Below are 7,022 nucleotides of genomic sequence, written 5' to 3' on the forward strand. Positions count from 1 at the left end.
TGTATATATTATCTTAATAATATATACATGTAATTTTTTGCTGCAAAGGAGAATTGGCTTGGTCCCCTCCTCTAGCGGAGGGACGCCGCGGTGATGCGGGCCCGGCCGCCGGGGCCGCTCCGAGCGCCCCCCATGCCCGCCCGCCCGCCTGCCGCGGTGCCCGGTGCCCGCCGCCGCTGCCGCCCGCGCCGCCGCTGGCTCGGGACCGCGGGCAGCCGGAGCTCACATCCGGGGACGGAGGCGCTCGCTCGCTCGCCTGCTCCGCGCCCGCCGCGCCGCGCCGCACGCCGGCTTCGCCCTGGCGACGCTGCGCGCCCGCCGCCGCCGTCCCCCTCCCTCCCCCCGCCCGCCCCGAGCCTCCCACGGGCCCGCTGCGCCCCGGCGGTCGGCCGCCCGGCCCGGGCTCTCCCCGCACGGCCCGCGCGGTCGGGGTGGCCGCCGCGTGGGACTCGGGGTGCCACCACCCCGGCCTGGCTCGGCTGACCCGCGGGCGCCGAAGGGTTAAGCGCGCTCCTGCCGCCGGCCGCCCGGTTAACCCCCTCGGCGCCGCAGTGTGCTCTCCCCCTCTCCCCTGAAGGAGGCGGGCGGGGCCTTTGGGGCCCGCGGATGCGGAGTGCGGATTAACCGCTCCTCCCCCTGCATTTCTTCGGGGCTCGAGGGATGGGATGCTTAGGCTCCCGCCGCCAGCCTTGGCTGTGCGCGGCGTCCTCCCCTCCGCACACCTGGAGGAGGCTCCGCCCCCTGGGCGCACAGGTGCAGGCGGGCGGTCGTGGAGGGGCTCTGTCTGCCTGCCTCGCCGCTCTGGAGCCGGGCAAGCGCCCCCCTTTTCCTACAGCTCTTGCTGGTTGCGAGGGGAGGGGGGAGGATGGGGGAGTCCTGCTCTCTGGAGAGCGCTCACTGCTCGGGGTAACAGCACCTGCAGAGCTAACCAGGTTTCCAGAGCGTCCCCCCACCCATCCCCACCTGGCGCAGGTCTGGCGCCGCTGTGCGCTCTGAGACGGTTGGGAGGGGAGACATCCTTCTCTCTCTCTTCTTCTCTTTCTACCCAGTCCCCCCATCCTTCCTCTCCCCCCTCCCCCCACGTGCGTTTGGAGGCAGGTACAGGGAAGTAAAAGCTAAGGTCTTTCAAACGGCTTGTGTTGCTTAAAGAAATAGGGAGTGCTGCTGAGTCCCATGTGGGAGCTGAGGAGAGCAGTTTGTTTTCTGGTACCTTCACAGTCTTGTATTTGGGATGGACGGGTTTGCAAACGGCAGCTCCTGTCTAGAGGGAAAATACTGTATCTAGTGGATGACTGATAGTTCTTATTTAGCGTTGTCCTGGCTGTTGGAGAGGGGCGTCTGCTTTGTTACTGCGCAAGGTTCGATTTATTTGCTTTTGTTCTGATCTGCATGTTGCCACAGCCTTTGAGAACAGTGTCTTTAAAGCAACAATAAAGCAAAAAGCTCAGCATGAAATAAGAAATTAAGGGAAGTGCTCTTTGGCCCAAGAAGGTACACTGGGGCATCCTCAATTGTTGGGGGCCGCCTGGGGAGAAAGAGTGGGGACCAAACAGAAGTCTCTGCAGGGCCCTTCCTGAGAGAGGTGTCGGGACTGGAAGGCTGGAAACAACCAGGCTCCTATCCTTTCTTTTTTTGCTTTGTTTTTGGAGAAGAGGAGAGGCAGGGGAAGAGCCCTGTGGCCTAATAGTAATATAAGCTGGCCTGGGCCACCTCATCTGAGGCTGCTGCTGAGCCCAAATCTGAAGGGACGGAAGACAGTTCCCTTCGAAGAACTTTCCCATTCAGGGACCCCTGAGTCCTGAAGTATATATAAAATTCACAAGTACAGCTGTCACTTTCAGAACTCTAGGTCTAAAGCTTTGCCTCTTGAGACCTATTCTGCCAAATCCCACCCTAATGTTTGCTCACAATTCACTTCAGTTCAGCCAGCTTCATAAGGCACCTGTTAAGAAGAGAGCCTAGGCTGGGTGTCGTTGGGACAAATCTATGGCACCTCCCTCAAGGATCTACAGTCTAGTGAAGGAAGAAAAGTGTGTGTACATCTCTAATACCATGCAGAACATGGGAGCTATTACACGTATGAAGAAAGTGCTATGCCGACATCAAAGAGATTCTTTATAATTGGGGCCATCTGAGACGCTTTCACAGAAGAGATGGCATTTTAACTGATCCTTAAAAAGTGAGGAGGAGGGGAGGGGGAGGGGTGAATCAGTGGAGGAAGGGGCAATTTTAGGGCAGTGAAGCTGTTCTGTATGATACTGTAATGGTGGACGCAGGACATTTGTCAAAACCCGTGGAAGTGTTCAACACAAGGAGTGAACCCTGATGTCAACTATGGACTTTGGTTAATAATCATGTATCAATATTGGTTCATCAATTGTAACGTGTACCACACTAATGCAAGATGTTAATAAAGGGGGCAACTGTTGAGGGAGGGGGTATATGGTAACTCTGTACCTTCTGTGCAATTTTTCTCTCTTTTTTTCTCCTCCTTCTTCTCCCCGAAAGCCCCCCAGTACATAGTTGTATATTCTAGTTGTGGGTCCTTCTGTCTGTGCTCTATGGGATGCCACCTCAGCATGGCCTTACGAGCAGTGGCATGTCCGCGCCCAGGATCCGAACCAGCGAAACCCTGGGCCACCCAAGCGGAGCGCACGAACTTAACCACTAGGCCACGGGGCCAGCCCCTGTGCAATTTTTCTGTAAACCCAAAACGGCTCTACAAAATAAAGTCTATTAAAAATACATGACCAATCTTATTGGGCATAAATAGGGTAAAAGGAATGAGCTTTTGGGGAAAGAGTGAAGCGAGGGAGACTGACGTGCAGGATGGGATGTGTCTGAAAATGAGCGCAGTGCAGTTGAGGCGCCGGACGCCTGGGCTGGGACGATGCAAAGCCAGTGGAAGAAGCCTTGCTGGCTTGCTAAGAAAACCAGATTTATCTTCTCTGCAGCAGGAGCCAGTAAAGGTGTTTAAGCTGAGAAATGACATAATTAAATTATGACTCGGGTCCCCGGGTTTTACACTTTAGGTCTTAATGAGTATGTGGAATCAGAATTTTTAACATTTTTCCATCCCAGCTTCCAAGTCCCGCCTTTGCATTGTGTCCAGCAAGACCTTTTTTTTGAGGGCTTTCATTCAGCACAGCTCTGAATGCTTTGGCCCGTTGGGTAATTTAAATATTTATATTCCCATGATAATTTGAATTACTAAATAGATAAAAAATAAGAGCCAATGTTTTTTAAGGGCTTCCTATGTGCCAGGCACTAGCGTAGGCACTTTACATGTGTTAACATGTAATTCTCATAATGAGCCTGTGAGACAGGTGCCTTAATACCCTCATTTTACAGATGACAAAAACGAGACATCAAGGAGTTAAGTAATTTGCCCAAAACCACACACAATTGTTTAGTGACTGAGACAATAAAACATGAGGAAAGGCTAGAATAAAAGATTTCAGTTCTAAATCAGCCACATGTGATAAGACCCGATTATGTCACTAACACAATTGTGGAGTTTTAGATCCCAAGCCTTTATGTATAAAACACTCCCGTTTAAAGGCACCAAGCTGGCATTCTAGACATGGTTAACTGCATGTATTTCATTTCAAAAAAGCCGTACTGAGCCTCAGTGTGGAGCCTCACCACCTCACACCCCTGGATCCTTGACTAGGTGCCCCATCATTTCTCCTCCGACAAATAACTCATCTTGTGCTCAAAAAGCACCATGTCACTTCCCTCACCAAAAAAATAGCTCGTTCTTCCTTCGTTTTATGTCGGATCTGAACTCCTCTGCCCAGCTTTCAACCTTATCATTTCGCACCATTCACCTTCACTGAGGTCAGCAGTCTCCTCATTAGGCGGTGAACATGCTGTGCTCATTTCTGACTCTCTGCCCCAGCTCCTGTTTATCCCCTGACCTGAAATCCTGCCTTGCTGACCTCTAACTAAACCCTCCCTATTTAACAAGGCCTCATCAAGTTCCCGCCTCCTCCCGGAAGCTTTCTCTGATTTCTCCAGCCACAGCAAACATATGCACGCTCCCATCCCCCACAACCCCCACCTTCCCTTCCCTAAAGACCTACAGCACCTGGTTATTCCTTTGACCACAGACCCTCTTGTGTCTTGTTTGATTGCTTCTTGGCTATAAATCCTGTCTTTCCAAACAGTGCAGGTCCCTAAGCAAGGATCACCTCCTTAGCCCCCTCCCCCCACTGCCAAGTGTTCTGCTCACAGCAGGCACTAAATACTCTGCTTAATCTGCACAGGATCATAAAAGCCCACAGATATCACTAGAAATTATCAGCTAATGTTTACAAAAATCCCATAAATTTTATGGCAGGACACTTGGCCCTTAGATGGTAAAAAATACAAACAGAGGGGAAATTGAGTCCTTTGTACTCCAGGAATTCTAACTAAGGAAGACAAACAGATCCTGAAGGCTCTCTGCAGAACACACCCATAGACAAACTCTAAAGTTAGGTCTGAATGAGTCTCCTTATGCTCAGGCCCTCATGCTAAGAGGCTAGCCCTGACCCACTGACCACCAGACAGGTGAATAAAGGGGGTGGGGACATCTGTTCCAGGTAGAGGAATGGCATGCACAAAGTCAGGCAGAAAAGTCCAGACGATGTGCAGGCGTCAGTAAGTAAGTGGTTAGGCTGGGACCCGGTGGTACTTCAGAGATAGCGGTAATAAGTGAGGTTGCACAGGCAGGACGGAGTGGGGTGACGAAAAGTCCCCAAAATCTGGCTCACCAGCCTGGGTGTTGTCTTGTAGGCCAGTGGTTCTCAAGCTTTTTGGTCTCAAGACCCCTTTACACTCTTAAAAATTATGGGAGACCCCAAAGAGGTTTTGCTATGTAGACTTTATCAATTGATATGTACCATATTCAAAATTCAAACTGAGAACATTGAAAACATCATTTATAATTCACTTTAAAATACTAATAAGCCAGTTACATGTTAACATATTTTTTTTAAGAAAAGTAATTTTATTTTCCAAAACAAAATAGTGAGAAGGATGGTGTTCTTTCAGTATCTGCAAATCTCTTTACTTTCTGGCTGAAAAGAAGACACAAGATTCTCATATCTTCTTCAACATTCAATTTGTAGCGCCAGAATGTTTGAGGTGAAGTGTATGAAGAATATCCAGCCTCACACAGATGTGTATTTACAGAACGGGGGACTGTTTTGTTTGTTTTTTTTTAAAGATAGGCACCTGAGCTAACATCTGTTGCCAATCTTCTTTTTTTTTTCTTCTCCCCAAAGCCCCCCGGTGCATAGTTGTATATTGTAGTTGTAGGTCCTCCTGGCTGTGCTATGTGGGACACCGCCTCAGCATGGCTTGATGAGCAGTGCCATGTCTGCGCCCAGGATCCAAACCAGCAAAACCCTGGGCCACTGAAGCAGAGCGTGGGATCTTAACCACTGGGCCACGGGGCCGGCCCCAGGGGGACTGTTTTAATAGCCTTTTCAGATAATTTTGGATATTCTTTGCTATGACACCAAAACTCAACTTTTAAAGGTCAGTTGAAATATGGAATTTGAAACCATATCAGTGAAACTTTTCATAGTCTGTTACTTTAAAATCTATCAATTTATATTGCACTTTGAATGGATCTTTTTACCCATGCATAATTTGATAACATCATACATTGGTCATTTGGAAAATATTGGTTCATTGAGTTACACAGATTTTCCAAATGTTGACACATTTCATTATCCACTATCAAAAAACCACATTCATTGTTATCACCACCAGTCTCATCAGAAAGTCTTCAAGTATTGGGAAGCTGTCAAACTCTCGGTGGTAGATAGTTTTTCAAAATTCTAATTTTCACATGAAAGCTCAAATTTTATAATTGGCACAAATACTGTCAAGTTTTTTCTTTGAGGTGACTGGCTCGTTTCATTCATTTTCAAGAAAATATCTGCCAAATACTTAGGCCTGAGTAACCAAAGTTTGTCAGTGAAAATGATTTTCCATGAAAAAGCAACCCACTCAGCTTCGCACCTCCAACGATGCACAAGTGAGACAACCATTGTATGCAGCAGAAATGTGTTATGCATAGGTCCTAATTTGTCACCCAGATTATTAAGACATCTCCACAAGGGTTGAGATTTAAATAAAACTAAAAATTTTTATTGCTTCATCAAGGATACTCTTAAGTAAAATCAGCAAATTGTTTTCACTGCAAGTGCATAACAGAGATTGTGCATAGCAGAATGTCCACCAGCACACTTGGGTATCACTGCCTTGATTTATAAGACAGCAACAGTTTTAACTACTGTTGATTTTGCACCATCGGTGCAAATGTCAACACAGTGGAAAAGGCAAAGAAGTCTCAGTGTTACTATGAAAATAGTTTTGACCTCAAAGACCCCTTGAAAGGGTCTTAAGTTCCCCCGGGTGGGGTTACTAGATAAAATACAGAATGCTCAAATATTGCTTGGGACATATTTATACTAAAAAATTATTTGTTTTTTACTTGAAATTCAAACAATTGGGCATCCTACATTTTTAACTGCTACAACTGGCAGACTTACCTTTTGCGGGGTCCAGAGACCACATTTTGAAAATAGCTACTGGGGGGCCATTTTTGAGCAGAGAAGTGATAGCAGAGTTGTGCTTCATGAAAATAACCCTAACCCCAGCGGGCAGGATGGATCAGAGGGCGGTAAGATTGATAGGTGCAGGAAATTCTGATGGGTCAATTAAAAAGATGTTTCTTCTTAACTGTAGTTACTAAGAGGAGCAATGCTACTGTAAGCTTGGGCAAGGAAAACAGAAAGACCCGCGGGAGGCAGCCCCCCGCCTGGTGGGGTCCCCTATCTGTGACGCTAACTAGCCACCCTCCTCCCACCCCAACCCCCCATCAGGATTTCTTGATTACAACTGACTTATACTCCACCCGGCAAAATTTAAAGGCCTTTCTTCTTGCTTTGGCTGCATGGAAAGTAGAGCCCAGCTGGTCTTTATCCTTCGTCAACTAACTATTCGCTTGAAGAGGAGGATTTATG

Source organism: Equus caballus, chromosome 16, assembly GCF_041296265.1.
Source record: "Equus caballus isolate H_3958 breed thoroughbred chromosome 16, TB-T2T, whole genome shotgun sequence".
NCBI classification, from domain to species: domain Eukaryota; kingdom Metazoa; phylum Chordata; class Mammalia; order Perissodactyla; family Equidae; genus Equus; species Equus caballus.